We start from the raw sequence: 22,392 nt of genomic DNA, 5'->3' as shown, positions 1-22,392 counted from the left end.
AATACGCTTCAGGTCAGAGTAATGCAAGTGAAAAGTAAGGTGATGTGTGGCCTGTGTAAATAGCTTTATTGATTAAAAGAGACACCGTGCAAATACTTTAAAGGGCTCAGATTTGACCACCAAATGTGGTCTGGCTGATCTGTTCACATGTTTTTACTTATCCGAATAACATATCCAGATACAGATTGCATTTTAATGTCAGGTGTAAATGGAGTATCAAATACAACAAAATGAGGATAATCAACATCAAACCTTGTATTAAAAAAAAGCATTCTAAAGCAAACCCTCAAAATAAGAATGCTATAATAAACCAATCGGCACCTGCAAAAACAACAAGTCCTTCAAATTGCCCGTGCCCTCCAAAACAACAAACATTTTCTGATCTGAAATCACTATCAGCAGGATGACATCTGCCTTCCAAAATCACTACAAATCACTGTTTCACAAAATAACCTGTTTTCTCATCAGATGGTGCTACGGTAAAGGTCTGATTAGGTTTAGCCACAAATACAACATGGTTAAGGGTTTAGGAACAATCATGGTTTGGATTAAAATTACTTTGTTAGGGTTAGGAGACCTTCATCGTCATGGTTACAATAATAACCATGTGATTAGTGTTAGGGAATCATCATCAGGGTTAAAAGAAACCAACACTGAACAGCGATCTACGCATTTTTTTTGACCCATCCATCCACCCAATCCTCCTCCCTCTGCAGACTTTGTAGCTATAAAAATAACATTTAACTATTTCCTCCATTGCTCCTCATGCATAATTACTTCGGCCTCTGTAGGGGCCGCTGTGGCTCAGGAGGTAGAGCAGGTCATCCACTAATCGGAAGATTGGCGGTTTGATTCCAGTCCATATATCAAAGTGTCCTTGGGCAAGATACTGAACCGATGGATGCGCCATCGGTGTGTGAATGTGTGTTCCTACTGCACATGTGGGCACCTTGCATGGCAGCCCCTACCATCAATGTATTAATGTATGGGTGAATGTAGCATTTAGTGTAAAAAGTGCTTTGAGTGGTCAGAAGACTAGGAAGGTGCTATTTAAGTGCAGTCCATTTACCTCTAGAGGGCTTTGACACATGCAACTAAACATGTTGTTTGGGGGCACTTGCTGAAACAACTGATGCTGTCTGTTTTTCTTAGAATTCTGCAAAAACAATGCATTTAAACAATGCATTTGCTACAATACCAACACTGATAATCAATCCTGAAAAATGATCACAGATGAACCCATAAGGAGAACTACACAAACACAAATTCCCGTGATCCAGTGCCTACTTCAATGTATAACCAATGCAGCCTTGACAAATAAGATTACCATAGTGATGCACACTGATAAGGAATTCACGGTACACATTCATATCTGACAATCTGACATACTCAGGGTATCCAGTTGTGGTGGAAAGCAAGGTAATGGAAGGTTATTTTGCAGAGATAGGAAAGGGTAGCAAGAGACTTCACCAAGAGCAACAATACATTCTACGGGTCAGTTCTTAATCTCTTGAGCATTAAGATAAATCTCAGTGCAACAGATAAACAACCTTGAATGCCAAAGGACAATTTCACAAAGTTTTAGGTCTGCCTAACTAAAGGCAGGAATTTCTTTGTCTAGCTCAAAAGCAGCCCAGTTTTTACTGCTTGAAAAATTTAACTCAACCAGCACATGAACCAGTCACTGCTGAAAAAAGAAAGCAAAAAACAAGACAGAACATGGAATACAGTACATGCGTGCTGCTAATTCACCACCTCAACTTTTAACAGCACTACCGCTACACTGGATGGATGATCATTTGTGATCTGTCTGTATTGTAACTGTGGTCACATTCAGATATGTAGTAACTGTGGGCTACTAATAAAACTGGAGTTGCATTCAGGTAACTTCTACTTTGCCTTGTCTCACTGCTGAATAGGAAACTATTAATTCAATTGCCATGTTTAGGTTGTTTCATTCACTGATAAAGAGCGGTGATCACAGTGAGAATGTTTGCAATGGAAATATACTGTATCTTTCTTAGGTGTGCGTCACTGAAAAGCAGACGACTCCTGAACTTCTCTTCAATTAGCTTCATGCTGTTTTCATTCCCTACAATCTCCACCAGATCAGAAACTTGCAGGAGAAAACACAAGAAGCCCCAAGCTGACCAATTACAGTTGTTGTTGGCTTCAGGTAATGTACCTGTGTATACTAACACATACCAACATATGTGACACCAGATATCTTAACTGATAAAACAACAGAGGAATAACCGAGAAGCACCATTTATCCATGTTTGTCATGCAAGCATGCTGGAAACAATAACACTTGTCTTTATTTGATGCACTTTGTTTGATTCAGTCAGCTAGAGGCTGCTCCTGACATGTGTTACAAAATCTAATAATGGGGTGATAGTACTTGTTTTATAATATTTGACAAATGCACAGTTTAACATAACAAAAAGTCTTTTCAAGTAAAATATTTTTAGATTAATGGGAAAATCAGAAAAAAAAATCTGTGTCCCTGATCTCCTCCGACAGATAATATCAAGCTATGCGTTACAAAGCAACACAAGCAAACACAGATTTGTCTTTCCTGTCTGTTTGTAAAACCTCTCCCCGGCCTCCTACGCTAAAGAGAAACTGTTTTATCAAGGCAAATACATGCTGTTGGTTTCTCTGTTCTCTCTGGAGACATATAGGTACTTCATGGTTTAGAAAAAACGAACAAACATTAAAAACAAAAATAAAAGGCAGCTAATCCAAACAACCTTCGTTCAATTAAAATATTAAAAACAATTCTGATTACAGTTAACTGCCTGGTATGATTTCCTTTTCCACTGTTATTTTGTCCACCCTTGGTATAGGGGATGGATAAACTAACAGTATGATATAATGCAATCCAATCACTGTCCAACAACACAATGTACCACAGCCTCAGACACATCTGAACTGAATCAACACCTCTGAGTGTCTCAAGAATAAATAAAACATCATCAGATTTGCAAGATTTATAGCTGGGCTTCTGTTCATGGTGACAGATAAAGTGAAGTGAAGTTTTAAGAAGGTTATGTCATCACCTCAGTATAATGCAGATGAAATGTTTTTTGTTTGTGGTGCTCACAGCATGAAATGGCCTTCATTTCTATAAAGATCTCTTCTTTCCATCCTGGATGCATGATAAAATTCTAATATACCATACAGTAGGCCAGTGGAGCTGTAGACCTGAGACTTAACGCCCATAAATGAGGACTTGAGACTTGAGAGCAAAACATTTTCCCAGATTACACCTATCCAACCCCTACATCAGTTCAATAGTGAACAGGACGCTTCTGTTTATGGACACCTGTATTACAGCTCTGCATGAGGCTGAAACTGAGACCCCAACTTGAGTGTTCATGGTGCTTTCAAACCTATAGCTGGTTTGCTCTGGTCCAAATCAGTGGATGAGTTGGTAAACTTGTGTTTTGAATGTTCTCTCTCTCTCTCTCTCTCTCTCTCTCTCTCAAGAAGACAACATACTTTGTTGCTAGTCGGGTTCAGTCCTCAATTGCGATCCCAGCATGCAAAGGGCACCGGGCTGCAGGAGACAATAAGCTCAAACTTGGAGAGTACATCTTGTAGTCCATCAGATGGAGGTCAGATCATTTTTCCACTTGACCGTACTGAGACCACCTCCTCTAAAGGGTCTCAGCGTGGTTGTTTTGGTCCACACCAGAGTATTATTACTGCATTCAGATCTGCCTAAACCAATCATACCAAGGAGGAAAACCAACCAGAGTCTCATTCAACCAGACGTAACTACACAGGTTTGAAAACAAACCCATCTGGTGAGGGTTGGAGTTTGACACCAAACCCCAACCTGACATCCAAAGCACTATTTTTGCTTCATTTAATCCAAACATTTCTGACCATTAGCTCACCAGGCTAGTGAAGCACACTGGCTACACTGTGTCTTTTGCTATGTCTACTGGGCATTGCAAATTTACTTGCAGCACACAACATGTATGGATGAAGAAAATTGGCATTGTCACCTCACCTCAACCTGACCTGAGCCTGAAGCTTTACGCAACAAATTGGCCAGTGTTCACAGTGTAGTAGAAACCACTCAGATAGACCTTCATTCTTTCTTCATTTGAACTTTAAACACCATTTACACCACAAAAAAGATCAGTGGTGAGGAACACTTGCAACAGCTGTGGAGAACACTATATGTGTAACAAAAAGACAGAATGAACACTAGTAACAGCCAACAGCAGTTGTCTTACAAATGTGTGCCAATCCTCAGTCGTCCAATTCTCTGCATTGAGATACAGACAGAGTTCTTGGAGAGAGATTGGGGAGGCAGTGGTTTGCAGCCAGGATGAGACTATGACCACAGGCTTTCAAGTGCACCCATTCAGAACAGGTAGAAACACAACTTTGATCAGATGACACTTCATAGGAACCAGATAATTTAAAACATACCCGACCCTTAATGTTATCACTGCATTTATTGGAGAACTTCCTGGGTCTCTTGGTCTGAGAGCTCCTTTGCATGTAGAAAATATCTGTTGAAATCAGTAATCCAGTGTAGGCCTCTGGGAGTCAGCATGCACTCTGTCAGGACCAAAAGGTTTTGGCGCTTTAACAGGACACAATACCAACACCAAACAACACTGTGAGCTAAACATAAAGGAAAAACATACCACTGTGTCAGTAATACAGAAGCAGAATGACAAACTTAAAGAGTGGAACGAGCCCATCAGGAACAGGCAGACAGTTCTGGAGGCCTACAGCTGGCTGTCAGCTAAGCTTAGTAGTTTTCTCTAGATATCCCACTGGGTCAATATCTACCCCCCATGCAGAAATCAATAGCACATGCCCTTGGCAGTGACGGTCTTCATGCCATAGTAAGAGAGAGTTTGTGAAAGCCTTCTGAGATGAAAAGGGAATCGTTTAAAATGTCCCATGTTGCTACACAAGACTTTGATATGTGGAAAATAACTACTCACTGGATTCCATCTGCTTACATTCAGACTACCAGGTACACAAAGGTAATAGTCAACATATCACTGGCACAGCAGTTGATAATATTTGTGTGAGGAACAAGAGCTCAGTTTTGGGGTACGTAACCAGCAGCCACATTTTTACAGTTCTGTTGAGTGCTGTTGTTGCCTTTATCTACTATCACAACATCACAGAGAAACTGAAACTGCAGCACAGTGGCAACATAGCATCCACAAAATTGAATGTTAACAGAATTAGAATGAATCAAAGTCAATCAATGGGAAATAATGAATAGCCAATTACATCCACAATCAGCGAGTAAACCACTGAATCATTCTTTGTTTACTCAATAAATCAAAGATGTGATGAAGAAATATTAAGATTTAGTGACAGTTTAGTGTCAGTCTCTGAGCTAATTACTACATTAGTAGCCATCAGGAAAATGTACATTTGGGAAACCCTTATTAAAGTGTTCCAGCAGTCACTGTAGAATGTGGGGAAAATGTGTTGTGGACATAGTCTTAGAGCAAACTATTATTTTGCTAATATATTAAATCAATAATGGGATATAATCAGAGCCTTTGCAAGCAGTGTGTAAATGCTGCAGTCGCACAGAGCCATCAGGCTCTATGGGCCTCACAATCTTGTGGGGGGTTTTTTATTGATTTTTTTTTAACCCAAAATACATTAAGACTGAATTTCAAGTCCGAAAAAATGTATACTGCATAAACGAGGTCATGTGAAAAAAATCCAATTACATTTCCAAACCCACTTTGCATGCTTGATTCCGAGGCTAAAAAAAGTCACAAAACTTATGATGAGTCCTATTTATTTTTTAAAGAGAGATTATTCCAGCCTTTCTGATAGTAATGTTATACTAGTTTTTCATAGTGTTCTACTTTGACTATAATATCAACAAATGATGAGCTACAACAATGTGTATGTTGTGAGTCTGCATATTTTTAAACTTAAGCCAAAATATGATATTTATGTCTTCTTATGTTTGTAATGAACGAAACTCGCAAGATGGAGTTTCAGCCGTCTGAGGCTCATTAAGGGCTATTTGCGTTCGTGCATGGATGAGGCCAGACTATCCAACTTCACTTTGCTGTGTGTTGCGTGGGACATAAACATTGACAAAGACAAAATGGTTGGCATGTTTGCCACCATGACGGAGAGGAGGATAAAGTTTTAAAAAGGGACCATGATATATACAAAGTTCATTAACCTGTTTGGATTAATTTGTTCTACAGAGGATGGTGGAATATACAAATGGACTACACTAAACTAGTGTGCAGGGGCAACAATTGGTGACTGAAACCTCCATAATTAGTCTCTAGTAACTTAAATTTTGGTAGTAAAGAAATCAGTCAGAATGTTAGATTAATCAGTTGTTTAACTCTATGCTTACCGCATCTCGGGACCTGCCTGTGTCCCTGTCTGCTGTGTTGTACATTGTCTACTTTATGTTTATGCTTCATATAGTATTGTAGACCGCTGTGTCTATTTTATGTTTGAATAGGCTTTGTAGTGTTGTAGATCTCTAGATAGTAGATCTCTGTGTCTATTTTATATTTGAATAGGTCTTGTGTTGTAGACCAATGTTATTCCCATGTAAGAGGGACATGGTACTGAGACAGTGCACCTGGCCTGTCGCTGTCTATCAGCAGTGGTGCTGAACAATCGATGTACGTAGAGTGCTGTGTGCTGTCCATGGTGCTGAAACATTTGAATAAGACAGGCACACTGTTTTCTTTTTTTTTTGTTCTTCAGAACAAATTTGTCTGACAAAGTGGATTCACTGTATGTTTTCTTAGACATAAGCTTGCTTGGCTCAATAAGTGACAGTTTGTGTTTATGGATAGGATAGGGTAGGATACAGCATATCAGCTATTTTAAAGTTGTGAATTTGAATGACAAGATTGCTCTGCACCCTCTGTGCTGAGAGTCTAGCTCCACCCCATTTGCAGGTACTGTAGAAAGACATTATCCAAAAAAATGATGGCATTGAACGTAAACCAAGGTTTTGCAGACTCATCCAGGATCAATGTTCTGACTGACAATAAGGTCGGCAGTATGTACTAAAGGCATGGATAATCCTGTCTATGGTGTGTATAGTCCTGTTAGGCAGTGTGTAATTGTGTTGTAGGGGGTTTGCAAGTTTTTTAAAAAAAAAAGGATGCTTATGTTATTCATGTTTTTCATTGTCAGTTTATATAGCAATTCAAATTGTACTCATATGAAACTGTGCCTTTCACACAATGCCCTGCATAAAATGAAACATGCAACACTACCTGAAATTTTTGACGTAGCAAAGCACTGAAAATGATTTAAAACTTAACTTAAATCACAGTGAGATCCTAAGTTATTGGGTTTTTAACTATGTGAACGCAAAATATGTATTTCTCCTTGTTACTTCAGATAGATCTTGTTCTTTTCTCTGTGCAGACTGATGTATATGCAGTTTGTTTTCACATTCATCTGCTGAAAATAGAAAGTTTAAGGCATGTATCAACAAACATTATTTATGACATCACAACAAACTCTGATCCAATCATGCTCCAGTATGCAACTTACACAAGTGTAGTGTGGAAACTTGAAGCTTCCAGTGCACATACACTGAGAATGGACTTTACAGTGAAGCGCCTTGTGTTCAGCAGTTAAACTTTTAAAATAAAAAAATATTTGAATATTTATAGATTCTGGATTTTTCAATGAGGGAGAAGGTGTAGATGTCATTTTAAGGAATTTAAGGTAACACTTTCTATAATGCATTATAAACATACTTATAATGCATTATTATCTGCTTATAGTATAGTAATTATAGTTATAAGCACTCATATATTCATAATACTTATTATAACATTATAAAGCATTTTATAATGACTCATAAGGTCAAGTATCATAATGCTTCATAACTGCTGGTCACTCGTTGACATTTTATAATGCATTATAATGTGATTTATAAGTTACTCTAAGTGGTCATTGGGTGCTTTAAGTAAAGTGAGAAAAATATCATTAATCTAGTGTGTGTGGTGAAGGAGGGTTCCCACACTGGGTCTCGAACCCTGTCTCCCAGACCACAGACAGCTATGCTAACCAGTCAGCCAAAGAATTTAGCCATTGGCTAAGGGCCAGCACGTCTAGTCATGCGTGGTCGTTACTCTCTAGAGGGCATGGGCCTGCACTATCACACTATGCAAGTACAACACACAGAATGTTGTTAAACTAATATATATGTTTAATGGGTCATAACAGATTACTCCAATTTGACTCTTTTTTTTTTTTTTTTTTTAGAGTCACGACCACAGATGACTAGACACACTGGCCGCATGGCCAACAGCAAAAAATTATATTATAAAATACTTTATGTTATAACTATAATTATTAATCATTATGAATATTTCTGAGTGCTTATATATATAATTAGATATATAAATATAATTATACAGTTCTATAAGAAGATTATAACACATTATAAGTATGTTTACAATGCATTATAAAATGGACTTCATAGAAAGTGTTAGCAATTTGAAAATTATTTAACTTTTTTTGTGGAAAAAACATATTAGACACAAATGATTCAGAATATATATATATATATATATATATATATACATATATATAGTATTTTTATGTGTCTTAAAACATGTCTGGAGGGGATTTAAATTCTAAAGAGAAATGTTTTGCCCCTCAGCTGGTAACATGATAAATCCCCACCTCCCATCCCCCATCCTAAACTTCTTAAACAAGCCTTTTAAAAGAACTAAGCCTAGGCAGAGCACCATGGGGCATGCACCTTGGCCAGTGTTCAGGGTTAGCTATGTTAACTGGGCTGTATCTTCCCAGCAGCTGACCTGGCTCCATATTTACTGAAGCTCCGCCTGATTGCAGTGCAGCTCCCTGTTACCCTTCTGTCCAAATTCAAAATGAGCTAATTTGTTTATCCAAGATTTGGCTTGCTAATTCTCAGATCCAGGTGCATCTCAGTGCCTAACGGGCCTTACTTCATGTACTGTATCTGCATTCAAACTACATCAACTATGTCATCACATTCATCATGACTCATTGCTATTAAAATATCTGTCTTTATCAGTTAAAACCAGCAGACAACAGCTTATACTGAGCCACCAGGGAGTCAACGTCTGCCACAAGCTATTTTAACTGTTTCAGTTTGTCTTCTGAAATAGCAGCGTTTAATGAGATTCTTTCAACTTGGTACTGTGCAGTCTCACTGTGAGATATTGGGTCACTGGGCATCTGAGAAAGATGAACACAGAAAACTGCAACATCTATTTGAGATAGAGAAGGAAGAAATGACTCAAGGCAAAGGCATGATTTGTTATTTTTAGCTTAAGCACAAAAAAAAATGAAATCTGTAACACTGGTGTCTTAATCCATCTGTTAACACAATGGCTTTTTGTCATTCACACATACAGTAGGTGTCTGTTACATAAATGTTCTGTCATTTCTTCAGACGTGCCAGAAGACACAATGTTTGGGTTGTATTTGCCACCTCAGTGTTTCCCCACAGGATTTAGTGAAACTGTGGTGGGTGGATCTCAGACCTTCTAGGGGGGGCTGGGGACATGCTCCTCTGGAAGAACATTTTCTACATTTTAAAGTTAAATGCATCAATCTTGTGCACTTTAATTAAGAGGTTAGATCTATGAAGAATTTTGTGCTCCTAGTAAACAATTTCATCATTAACACATTGGTTGTATAAATATAATGGATATAACCAACTGTTATAACTATTTCCTGGTGTGTTCTGTGTTCACTACTTATTTCTGCTGAAAACAGGAAGACAAAACATCAGTTGATGCAGGTTTAAGGTTTTGTGTCACTGTGCTCAGAGATATCAGTTGAGCTAAAATTAAAAAAGGATTGTTTAACTGCATTTAATGAGACTTCCAGGGTGTTACTGAACATGCTGTCAGCTCAGAGGCAGTGAAGCCCGTCAGCCAGTCCAAATATCTGGGCAGTGGCTGGTGTGACTGGCTGAAAAACCAACCACAATGTGTGGTGGCAGAGGAGGCTGCACTGCTGTCTGGTTCCAAATGACTCCAGCAGACTTCGCTGCACGGAAACAGAAATGAGCTGTTTGTTTCCAATACAGTTACTTTTGCTCTTAGATAACATTAGACAAGACTTTTATAGTATTGTCCTGCATTGCAAACTGACACTTGAAAGCAGACAATATTGAACCGTTTTTTTCCCAGATTGAATGAAATACACTTGTAACACCAGCACTGAGTTGCTCTGTTTTTCAGTAATTCCTCTCCTTATGGGTGAAATATGACTGTACTGTACTGTACTGAATGTGCAGGTTTGTATTAGCTTGGAGCTGTGACGGTTAGCTTAGTATGCCTACAGGTAGTAGTAGCTGCTAGTAGCTAAACCTACCCGTATTTAATCTGCATGCAGCCCCAGCAGGGCTCCGGTTTTTGGCAGCTGGGTGAAAACACACCTAAATCATTTCACATAACTCATCTTCAGACAAACCCAACAACAAAGTCATAAGCACCACCAGCTTCAACATCACTGAAGCAATGGCGCAAAACACGCTGTTAGAGATCTTTTATGTTATTATAAGAAGTGTAAAAACATTTTCAGTTCATTATGAAACTGTGGCGGGCCACCGGAGTCCAGGTAATTAATGGGAAACACTGCACCTGATTGACAGAGGGAGTGGTAGCTCTGAGGTGAGTTGGGAAGTAATGATATGAAGGAAGTTTTCTGTTCACTCACAGGCTACATCATTGATGGATTTTAAACTTATTTTGCAGTTGAGGCCTTAATGAGTGAACATGGTGGGTACAAGACGTTCACCCCGCTTCTCCCTAGAGAATCCCTTAGCTTCCATCAAGTACATAATTTATTAGAGAATTCTGCTGCTTCTGTGCACAAGTATAGAATGACAAGATGTTAAGTTGGGACTCTCATTTAATTCCTAATTGCTTGCATGCTGTACGCAAAGTGTTTTGCTGGAAATTCTTACATCCATGCAGTTGGCATGTGTGAAAGATGAAGGTATAGAGAGGGAGTGCTGATCTCAATATTATTGTTGATGTAAGTTTTTTTCCTTTTACATCTCTTTCCTACGAAGGGGGAAAAAAATCTTTATAGACTGACATGAGAAGAATTTGAGCTTGTTTTTTCTTTCTTTGTGATACATTTATTACAGTGATCTTAAAGAATAAGGATAGTGATATTGTATATTTTCATTGTCAACAAATCCAGTGAAAAGACCAAACCCAAACAACGATGTGTTAATCCGACTCAACTTTCTGACTTCCCTACCCCGTCTGTTGCTTTCAGCTCCAAACCAGCTCACAAATATAGAGTTTCATTTTTTAAAGGATTCAGTAATGTCCTACAACAGGAGGAAATAGTGCATTTGTTGGGGATTATTTTCAGCAGCAGTAGAATCCACATTTGGTGTTTAAGTGAGTATTTCTGGCAGCAGGACAGTGTATTTGCGGCTGAGTCAAAATAAACTACAGTGTGTGTGTGTGTGTGCTGATGGTAATGAAGGAACATGTCACCCAGTGCAACAGCGTGACTCATTGATTTATTTTAATAGTTTTTTGACAACAATGGAGCTCTACAGCACAGAGAAATAAGACGGATCAGGCCATATAAGATATATCTGACAGATATACACACATAATACATGCTAGTAGGATCAATTTGTTGTTAGTTTCTTTCCATGGGATTGTTTTAAAATAAAAGAAGTAGAGACTTATCCTTTCAGAGGGTAAAACTGTTTATTAACCTTGTGCTGCTGTAGCTGAGCCTTAGCTAAATTTAGACTTGAACCATGTAGGAAGTGTTATGGAAATGTTACTAGGGCTGTGCTCGTAAGATTGCTGTTGCCACTTTTATATAAAAGCGACTCAAATGGAGCTTAGCATAAGTTCAAGCAGGAAGACTGTCTATTACTCATTCATTCATTCTCACTCCTCTCTCTGTCCCTGCTTCTCCTGCTCTTATATTAGGGGCGTTATTCTTGGTTAACAAATCAGATTCCGCTGCGATTCTATCACTCTATCATGTCTTAGCTGACAAATAAATCTGTTCTTCTCTGTTGCTGTCATCTGTCATTTCAGTCTTTCCTGATTGAACTGCTTTTATTTGACATTTGACCAAATTATCACAATTACTGTTACAGTGGTCATGTCTGAAAGGAGCTGGATTTACAGAGTTATTAGAATTATTTTGTTAAGGTGGAAATACACTGTAAAAACAAACATTGAGACAGATTTGTTTAAGTCAGATCAACAGTATAGATGTCCATGTCATACTGTTACAGGCCTGGGTCTTGTTTGGGCTGACGTTGAGCTTTGTCACTTCTTATATCTCATTCATGGGTGTGTCACATTTAGAGTGGAACATGATCCTGTAATTTAACAGCCACAGAAGTTACTGACATCTGGAATGTTTATATGTGTATTAGGGGATGATTACACAGTAAACTACTCATTAAATGACACAAACGAAACATCAACCAGAGGCTGAAGCTATACATTTAGATTTGACCATTAGGATCAACAGTTTACTACAGGTATGCATTAGCAAAGGAAAAAAAAAGAAATAAAGCACTGGTGTATCTAATTTAAAAATGAATTATGAAAACCTTCACTCTGTGTGTCCTAAGCCCTTCTGTATCCAAACCTCAGCTCCTGGCTGATAGACAGTCAACTTGCTCTTGCATGAGACAGAAAAACGTTGGCGGTAACCAGCCTTGTTACCAGCCGCTGAATTACTCCCACATGACCGCCCACTGCAGAATGAGGATGGAAAGCGGATGGAAGCGGCCATTCCATTCAGTCTGAATGTCAGAGATTATTTCAGCAGCCTCTTCTCAGGGCAATGAACAGTCACTGCACTGCCTCTGTGCATCTGGGAAATACTGCACGACAATCACACTATTACATTTTACTGGCTTTCATCTGACTAACACAGACTCCTTTAAACAGCATGATAACATCGCTGTTTGGGAAGCAGCGATTACAGACTCGATGGTAGAATACATTATACATATTTTAGATCTGATTCGTTCACACTGACTTATTACAAACAAATAAGTAAAAAGTAAACATATGGACTGACCGGTAACTCATTCATAGGGCAGTTTTGGTGACGTCATCCTGCATCATGGACTAATGGGTGCAAATCAAATTCTGGTAATTGACAGAAGGTCATGCTGCACTTTATTGATCCTGATCTTAAGCTTCTGATTATGAGCATTAACCTGACTGTAAATGAGAACTCATGTCAAAAATAATGATGAACAGACAAAAAGAGGAGTCTTGTACCATAATATGACACGGCAGACTGTGTGGTCACTACACTTGACTCACTTTTCAATGAGGAACTGATAAAATACACCGCACACCTCTGTTTCAACTGCTTGTCACTAGTATGTGATGTATTGGAGATAATTCCTGAGCTCACCTGCTGGCGCACATACACGTTACCATGGATACCAAATTATCTTGTATAATCATATAAATCACATATAGACTGCTTAGGAGATAACATTTTGGCAGTTTTTATGATCAGCAGATTTAATAGTAGTTTAGCTTGAATTCATGCCAGAAGCTGGTGCTCAAGTGATTGATTAGGCAATTGACAGAGAATTAATCACCAACAATTTGTATAATCAATTATTATTAAAGTCCTTTATCAAGTATAAATGTCAAACATTTGCCCCTGCTTTTCCAGTGTAAGGATTTGCTGCTTTATATTGGTAAATCTCTGTGAATCTCTTTGGGTTTTGGTCTGTTTGGTGCATTTTTCACCAATGTTGGCCACTTTCTAGACTCAAAAGTTAATCTATCAATCAACAAATAATCACAAGATCAACAGAAAAGAAATACATGTAGTTGTCTACTTTGGACCACACCAGAGCTGAGTTGGAAGTGGACTGAGACCCACCTTTTCAAGCATTCTCAGCTCCTGAGTTCAACAAACATTTTTTTATGTCAGCCTCAACAAACCAAGCTGTCGTTTTTGGAGTGTATCACACCCTTAACACAGACATTTATTTTAGTCCATACAGTGTAAACCAACACATATATGATATTTGAACAACCATGTGTACTGTATATGTAGTGCACCCAGGTGGCTCTGGAGTAATGACATTTGCCCACCAGCCACTGAAACCTGGGTTCAATCCAATCCCAACAGTGGTGCTTCTGACTTGCACTGATGCTTCGTCAAACACTGTCAAAAATATTCAAAACCAGACTGATATCAAAGAAGGAACTCAAACATGGGAATCAACTGTGACACAGTTGCACAGCTGTAACTGATAATGTATTGCAGCAGTTTGGTCAATGTGAATGATGCTGAGATCACCTAGATAGTGGTTCAGTTACCCTCTATGAAGGTTCTAAATATACTGAGAAAGTGCTCTGTTGGATGCTCTTGACCTGTTCATCTGTGTGTGCCAATAGATATCTTACACTGTAAGTATGAGGCAAATGCTGGTCATTGCAGATAGTGACTCTGAATTCTGTTCCAGGACCCCATCTGGGGCTAGATGCATAAGCAATGCCTACAGAGACAGAATCTTTTAGTAAAACACTGAGATCTGTAAAATGCCAATCAAAGGCACATTTATAACCATAACATTGATCAATTACTTTTGTGTGATTAATTTTATCATTCTTTTAATTTACACAGGAGTCAACATTTTATTTTGCTGTTAATATTCTTTTATTTTGTCCTTAGTTGCGTCACACCTTGTAAAGTCAGTTTAGATACAAGCACTACAAACTAATCATTGATTACATTTCTGGAATATCAATGGCTCATGTGATAAATGAATGATGACGCTATAAAGAGATGCATGGCTGCATGTAATAACAGCTGTTGGAGAACCTCGCCGGTGCAACACCGGCGACAACACACCTTGGTTACCGTGTGTTTCATTGACAGGTGTACAGACTGGTGGAGCAGGCAGCATGTTGATATGAAAACAGCTGGATCAGGGTGTGTCTTCATCCATTTATGGAAAATTGTGGGAGTGGAAATGAGGCTCGTGCTCCACATTATTGTTATTGTTTTACATTACATGCACTGTTCTAACTAAGTTCAGTTGACAGTTAACGCTTGAACCAGTGAAGCCACCGAGGATCAGTGACTCACTATTGTATTTCTCATTTATTCTTTCAGAATAAATCATTTCTAAAATATGTCACCCCTTGAATCTGCTTGCACTAGCACATACACAGTTTTAGTCATGAATCTACACAGAGTTTTATGCATCTGGCCCCTGGTGTTTTTTGCAGAACATTTGTATACCAAACAATGTGAACAGAAAAGATGAATACCTAATTAATCAATTTCAGTTGAGATATCTTTATTTATGAACCTCAGTTTAATGAAATCTTTGGAAACAGTTGAGGGCTGGGTTTGAATCTTTGCTCGGTTTACATATTCTGTGCCGAGTTTCATGACCTAGAAAAAAAATGGTGAACGTAATTTGCATTTCTGACACATTTATCTCATTTTCTCTGTATTTTTTAAACTCTTATATGGCTCTTGGTGAAATATGTAGAGCAAGGGACAGATAATACCAGGATCACAGGCTCAAAGTCTGAGGTGAACAGGAAAACTCTCAATGAAAAAGAGATTCTCTGAACTGAGAGTGTAGGAATTATTTAGAATAATAAGTGGGCCATGTTTCTGTGATGCTCCCTCAAATCACAAAGCAAACTGCTGCGTCCTTATCATACCTGTGTGCAGTGATCTCTGCTCAGCCCCCAGGTGTGCTGCTGCAGCCTTGGTTGTGGCTTTATTTCAGCTTCACTCTGTTCTTACAGGGACACTGCTGGGTTGGAAATAAACAGGGTGGCTGCATGTTTCATGACTTTTTTAAAAGCACGATTCCACAGTATGCCAGCTCATTCATGCTGTTTGTCTAAATTAAAAAGACTGTCAGTCCGGCCACTGGTGGAGAATATGAACTCAAGAGGTGACTAATTACTTGTAGATTATAAAGCCTTTTCTAGTTCCTTTATCACCACATTTGTTTGATTTTTATTGTTAATGAAAGAAATGACACTGCAACAAACAGAATAATGATGCTGGGAACATAATCAACAGCTGGTATGATTCATATTTTGCTTCAAAATTAATATAAAAGCGGAAATGCTGAACAGACACCTGGTAATGCATGGTGAACAAATGGAACAGCAAAACTTCAGAAGCCTTAAATTCAGATTATTTAAGGAGTTTTATCCTTGTAGGCTCACAGGTGGTGCAAGGACAGAACAGTAACCCACCACCACGGAGACCTGGGTAGCAGAACCTCTGGCTTGGCCAGAGGTTCCGACAAACACCACTGCCAGTGTGTGTTGGTGGGAAGCAGGTTGGGGATCATGTCCTTGTAGCTGCATGACTAACTCAACAGCCTGCACAGGGGAGGATTTAGGGCCACTGCATTTTACTTGAAATTCAAACTACAGATAAAACAACATTTGATTCAAAATTCTCAGTCTATTGTCAAGTACAAAGGGCCATGCCTTGTACTCTAGTGAGTGACATTCCTAAAATACAAATAATCACGCCTACTTTCTCCCTTGTGTACAGTCTGTATACAAAGATGGATGTAGTGAGGTGTGACATCACTCGTTGGTTTACAATGGAACCAGTACGAAGCCCAGAGTTGCAGCTTATAGTCAGCGCCATCTTGTCCGATTGCATCCAGGACCTTCCAAATAAGGAGTGCAGGGTGTTGCCTTTCACACTCTGAAAACACTCCCCGCTACTTGTGCTACCTCGGACCCAAGCTAATGCTAGCTTACTGGGAACACTGAGCGCTGCACTTGGGCTAACATTATCTACTTTAGTTAAATTATGCTAAATGGGCAGGTATCCTAATCAAGTAAAATTACACTTTGGGACTGTAGTCAACCAAAAATTTTGACTGAAATTGTACTTAATTTTCAACCAATAGAACGTTATGTCTAGACTAACTAAGTCGGCCACAGTGCACTGAATGCACTCTACCTGGTAGCCTTATTAGCCTAAATGGATTATAAATGAACAACATAAAAAGTTATTTGCAGCATATTAAATCATTTTTAACCTATTTATTTTATACTGAAATGATAACAATGTACTCAGAGCCGAGAGAGGAGGCTTCATATCCAGCTTAGTCTGGGTGTAACTACTGCTACTGGCAGACGCTGGAGCCATTGAAGAAGTCGCAGGATGCACCTGCAGTTATAAAACGATTATTAGACTAAACATATTGAAATATGCCAATTCTGATACGTTCACACTCAGCAGGTGAGCCAACTGTCAATCACAGCTGTCAATCAACACCAACATGGCAGACATCAAAGCTACTATAAGTCTTCAAATCTTATTAACAAAGCAACAATTTCCAAAATGACCACCTGCACACTTATTAGAGGACCTGAACTTAGAGATTCAGACCATGGTAACTCGATGAAAAAAAAAGTTGACTTAGTATTTCTAGAGAGAAGTTGAGGCTTTCGGAATGGGTGTCATTTGGAGCATCTAGCGGCCATCGGTGACATTAGCACTTCCTCAGCCTCAAGCCATGGTAGTTGCTGCTTGTTCCGCATACATGGCCAATCACTGCCTGAAGTGGGCGTTATGGAATTGTCGTTTCATAAAGTTACACTGATGCACTTCCCGAATTACAACGTCAGAAATGCGGGAGGAGGGGGGTTTCCTACACTGTTTGACCCCGACAACTCCTTTGTTTAAAACCCAATGACACCTTTAAACAGTCAGTCAGCCTTTTATTATAGGGATTATTTAGTTACATCTTAATTATAATGCACAAGCTTTTACTGTCATTTGAACAACTGCAGCCATTACCATTATCACAATTACTATTTCATTGATCGTCTCAAGTGCATGTCACTCATTCTAACCGTAACAGATCATGTACAATAGCATAGATCTCTCAACCTCAATATGCACAACATGCATGGTTTCTTAATACCAGTATAAATGGCAATAGCATCGGTGTTAATCAGCTTGTATGAATAATGTGAAAATAATTTCATAAATAGCAGTTATGTCCGAACTAAATGTTCAGGGTCCCTATCAGCTAAATTAAGTGTTGATCTAATCAGAGTGCACTGACATTAACATGACATGGTTGTATTCTGTGTGTGCATCTGGCTGGTCTCTCCTATTTAAATGAAATTCCTCAAGTGCCCTGATAGGAATCTGGTAGGTGCAATAAATCCAGTTGGGGACATGCTATCACACGGTTCCAATTAACTCCAGTAAATGACTTGTTTATCATCTTTTCTTCAGTGCAGTAACACTGGATCCGCATACAGTATGAAGGACAACATACACAGTCTGAGAGGAGTATTATTGATGAGGCTCTTCTTTTATTTTTCTCCCCAATTTAGTGAGGAGACAAGAAAGAGAGATTCATATTTGTGCTATGTTATGTTATATTGCAAAATGCCAGATCAGTTGTGAATATCTTAAGTCAAAATATGTATTAATAGTGCAACAATAATTAGGGATAACATGTATCATGTGGAGCAGTGACCTGGGTGTCGGTAGAGGTCAAACTGTTCTATCTGCTTCATCGCTCATAAGACAGCAGTTTCAGGCTTATCTTCAGTGAAGCAGCATTAACATCCAGAATATCTCCAATGATTACATCATGATGAGCGCATCACCCAAAATGTGGATGTTTAATGCCGCCGGGCTTGAACACAGAAATCAATGAAGCAGTGGACAGAACAGGCTTGTTTGCTGTTCCACCATACATCCCCCTGAGGGTTAGCCTCCACGCTCATTAATGAAGACAAACAGAAATAATACTGATGCACTATGTGTCCAGGGACAGGTGGAGATATTGCTTGTCTTCTGATCGTCTGAAGGTTATTGACCCATTAGGTGTGAGTGTCTAAATCTAAATGCTTAATTCTCTGAGGTGAGGTCAACTTATTCACCATGCTTGCGATATAGGTATTATGGACAAAAGACCTTTTACAGCCAAGATAAATTTATGCAAAAGGTCAGTTTTATCTATACCTTGCATAAGATTCAGTGTGACTCTCTATTGAATATTATTGAGTATTATGCTCATAAATTCTGAATTACTGGATTGTCTCATAAATGCAACGTCACCAATGCTATTTTTCTTGACATTTGAGATATTTCATCTGACAGCAGCAATAGGTTAATAGATGTTTTTATGTAGTTTAAATACACGATTTGATGTCTGTCACAGTGCCGAGACAATCAGTTGATATACGGAAACTTTCCCACCAATAAATCTGATGACCCATTAAACACTGAAGTCACTGATCAGCCAAAGACATTGAACATTTACTGGTTCAGCTTCACGAGTATGACCATTCTCTGTTATCATTTGTTTCATGACGATAGGCTGGTCATCAAGCAAATATGAAGACATCAGTTTGAGCTTGGGGATAGAGCTGAAATAGCCTAATTAACCAATTAATTTATCAGTTGATTGAAAGAAAATTAATCAGCAACTATTTTGATAATGTTTTAAGTCATTTATTAAACAGAAGTGCCAAACATTCTCTGGTTCCAGCTTCTCCAATGACAGGATTTCCTGCTTGCCTGTGTTTCCTATCTGTGTATAAATTGAATTGGTTTAGGATTGTTTGATGGACAAAACAAGCAATCTGAAGACATGACCTTGGGCTCTGGTAAACTGTAATTGGAATTTTTCACTATTTTCTGACATTTTATGGACCAAATGATTAACTGATTGAGGAAAATAATCTGATGAATCAATAATTAAACTAATTGTTACTTGCAACCCTAATGTGGGATCTTAAGGTCAGTATTTTGTTTGTTTTTGGTGATATTTAAAGACTACACAATTAATCAAAAATCACTGATTATTGTCAGTTTGTAATGATGGAGTGTGTTTTTTATGCCTCCAGTTGTACTTCTAGTTTCTCCCCAGGTCATGAGCATCAGGTGGAAGCAGCCATCATAACATAGTTTAACCCAATCAGGACAAACTGATCACTGCTGTGGAGTGAAAACCACACAACTCAAAATGTGCTGGTTTTGAATCTTTCTGACAGGCTGAGAAAATTATGCTCCATGTCATGTTACATAAACCATTTCAAAACGCACTGCACTATCTGAAAAAATATACTGTGACAAAACTGAAAACATGGCTGTTTTTTTTTTTAACTCATAAGAAGTTTTGCAGATACGGGCTTTGCACAGAACAGCTATGAAATGCAAAATATGTTGTTAATTCAAAATAAAAACTTTTTAAAACTAAATTTAGCTGATCTAGCAGAACTCTACACCTGGAATTTCTTTGATCTAGACACAAAGCAATTTGTGTTTTGAAGGTTTATAATTATCAATAGTTGCATTAGCCTACATGTATTAATGTGTGAAATGTAATATGTAATATAATGTAATATATTTTGCCATTTAATGTGTTATACTAGGTATAATAACCATGATAATAACCACCTTGCTTTTAGACGGAGTAGTTGATGGAAAATGATTAGCTGGATTAGCTTTATATTGGCTTTCTCATTTAACAGCCGTGTTTAACGCCACCACTAATCTGCTCCAATGTAACACTGTAACGTTGTAACATTGTAACTTTAACGCTGTAACACTGTAACATTCTAACTGTAACTCTATAACTGCAAAACTGTAATGCTGTAACACTAACTATAACGCTGTAACTTTAACACTGTAATGCTGTAACACTGTAACTGTTACATTGTTACGTCTCTCCGTGCAACTGTTGCCGTTTTGCTCGTGCCACTGTCACGTATAGTATAGCTGTTTATGCATCCGCGTGCTCCCCAACAGCACGCGCAGTAACTGGACAGGGACGGGAATTAGCATACTTCTAACAACAGACTAACACAAAGATATTTCGCGCTGTTCATCCACATTTCTTAAGCATAATTAGTCAGAGTCTGACTGCTGGGGAACTCAGAGGAGGGTTGACTGGACCCATGTGCTGTTAATCCTCTCCTCCTGCTCTATTTAGTGTTGTATGAGAGGGAATTAAAGGACCGTTTTTGTCCCGGTTTCTGTCGGTTTGGGTGATTGAGAGCCTAAAATCTGCTGCGTTGCTGCGTTAACTCTGAATTATTCACATATAGAATAAAGGCCCGAATGAAAATTTAAGCACAATGACTTTTTGTGGTTATAACAAGTGAAAACAGACAAGTCAAAAATATCTCGGGGGCAAGCAGTTTAAGACAGCTACAAAGCCTGGTGAGGTAAGGTCGACGTGCTGGTCAGTCGTGTATAACTGCGGATGCCACTCACCTGATGCAGAAAGGCTTCAAACGGGAGATTTTATTGAGCTTTAATCAAATAAATCCCTCGGTAATAAAGCCCACGGTGCTGCTTGAAAAGACACTGGCGTCTATAGGTCAGTCATAACAGTTCTTGCACAAAATGAGACGGTGGTCCGCCGCCGACTTGTTCCATGTAGTTTGAGCCTTATCGGGATGGTATCCGGTCTGGCACCCGGCTGTTAGCCCCGGTTACCCGCTACAACAGCTGACCCTTCTGTTTCCTCCGGGCGGGATAAAGACTCAAATCTCAGACAGGTTTGTGGCTGCGTCGCCACACAGCAGCTTCAGTCTCATTAATAGCAGCGGGTATGGGTTACTGTGACCAGCACGCAGCGACACACAGTCGGAGGGGAGAAACAGAACCGCGGCGGCCTCGACAGCAGCAGCACTGAGACCCGGCCGGTGCCCCTCTGAAGCTCGGGCGTTCAGTACAGTATATATCCCTTCCTCAGAGGTATTCCACTGTCGTCCAGGTCCTGGTTGTGTCTGAGTTTTCGGCCTCAACACAGCAGCTCTTTCTTCCTGACAAGCAGTCAGCGTCCAATCACAGCGCTGCATTCAGAGGGGGAACGCGGGATAAAAAGGAGTGGATTGTAGGACTGGAGTCTGACTGACCAAATGACTGAAAGACCTCAGCAGGGCTGGATTACACCTCTTGCTGACCTCAGGGCCAAAAATTGAGCTGTAGGCACCATTTGGGGCCCCGTGCTCCCCAATTAATGCTCCAGTTTTTTATTCATTGCCAGTTTATTAGGTACACCTAAAACTTATGCAGTCTAATAAAACAGATCTGCAATAGCATATAGAGATGTCAATTCAACTTTAAGGTTATTTTGGAGGCTGGAGTTCGTGGTGCTGTTGAATTGCATTTGGTTATATACAGAGGTGTTTAAATCACCTAAATAAATGGGATGGATGAAAAATTAGAAACATCTGTCAGTTTAATGGATCCAAAATGACCATAATGTTGAATTAACACCTTTAGACAATGATTTAATTTCATTACAGTTTTATAGGGGTATCATATTAGATGCACAGATTGCATTAATTTCAGCTAGGTGTACTGCTCAGTGTAGTT

The 22,392-nt window shown here is 39.0% G+C and overlaps 1 protein-coding gene across 3 annotated transcripts in view; it reads right to left on the bottom strand.

Moving 5' to 3' along the window:
- The window catches only part of large1 (LARGE xylosyl- and glucuronyltransferase 1), a 129,715-nt gene extending 107,849 nt beyond the window's left edge, over nucleotides 1-21,866 (bottom strand). The window contains exons 1-2 of one of the 3 annotated variants that reach the window (XM_067581470.1): nucleotides 21,283-21,866; nucleotides 15,720-15,814 (exon numbers count right to left, since the gene is read on the bottom strand). The gene's annotated coding sequence lies outside the window, so the exon portion shown is untranslated. The remainder of the gene's footprint in view (nucleotides 1-15,719; nucleotides 15,815-21,282) is intronic. The other 2 variants (XM_067581471.1, XM_067581469.1) reach the window with 2 other exon arrangements.
- Nucleotides 21,867-22,392: the final 526 nt, after the last annotated feature.

This window comes from Thunnus thynnus, chromosome 23 (genome assembly GCF_963924715.1).
Source record: "Thunnus thynnus chromosome 23, fThuThy2.1, whole genome shotgun sequence".
NCBI classification, from domain to species: domain Eukaryota; kingdom Metazoa; phylum Chordata; class Actinopteri; order Scombriformes; family Scombridae; genus Thunnus; species Thunnus thynnus.
The sequence above is the reverse complement of the archived record's forward strand: the minus strand, read 5'-3'. Positions and strand labels throughout refer to the sequence as shown.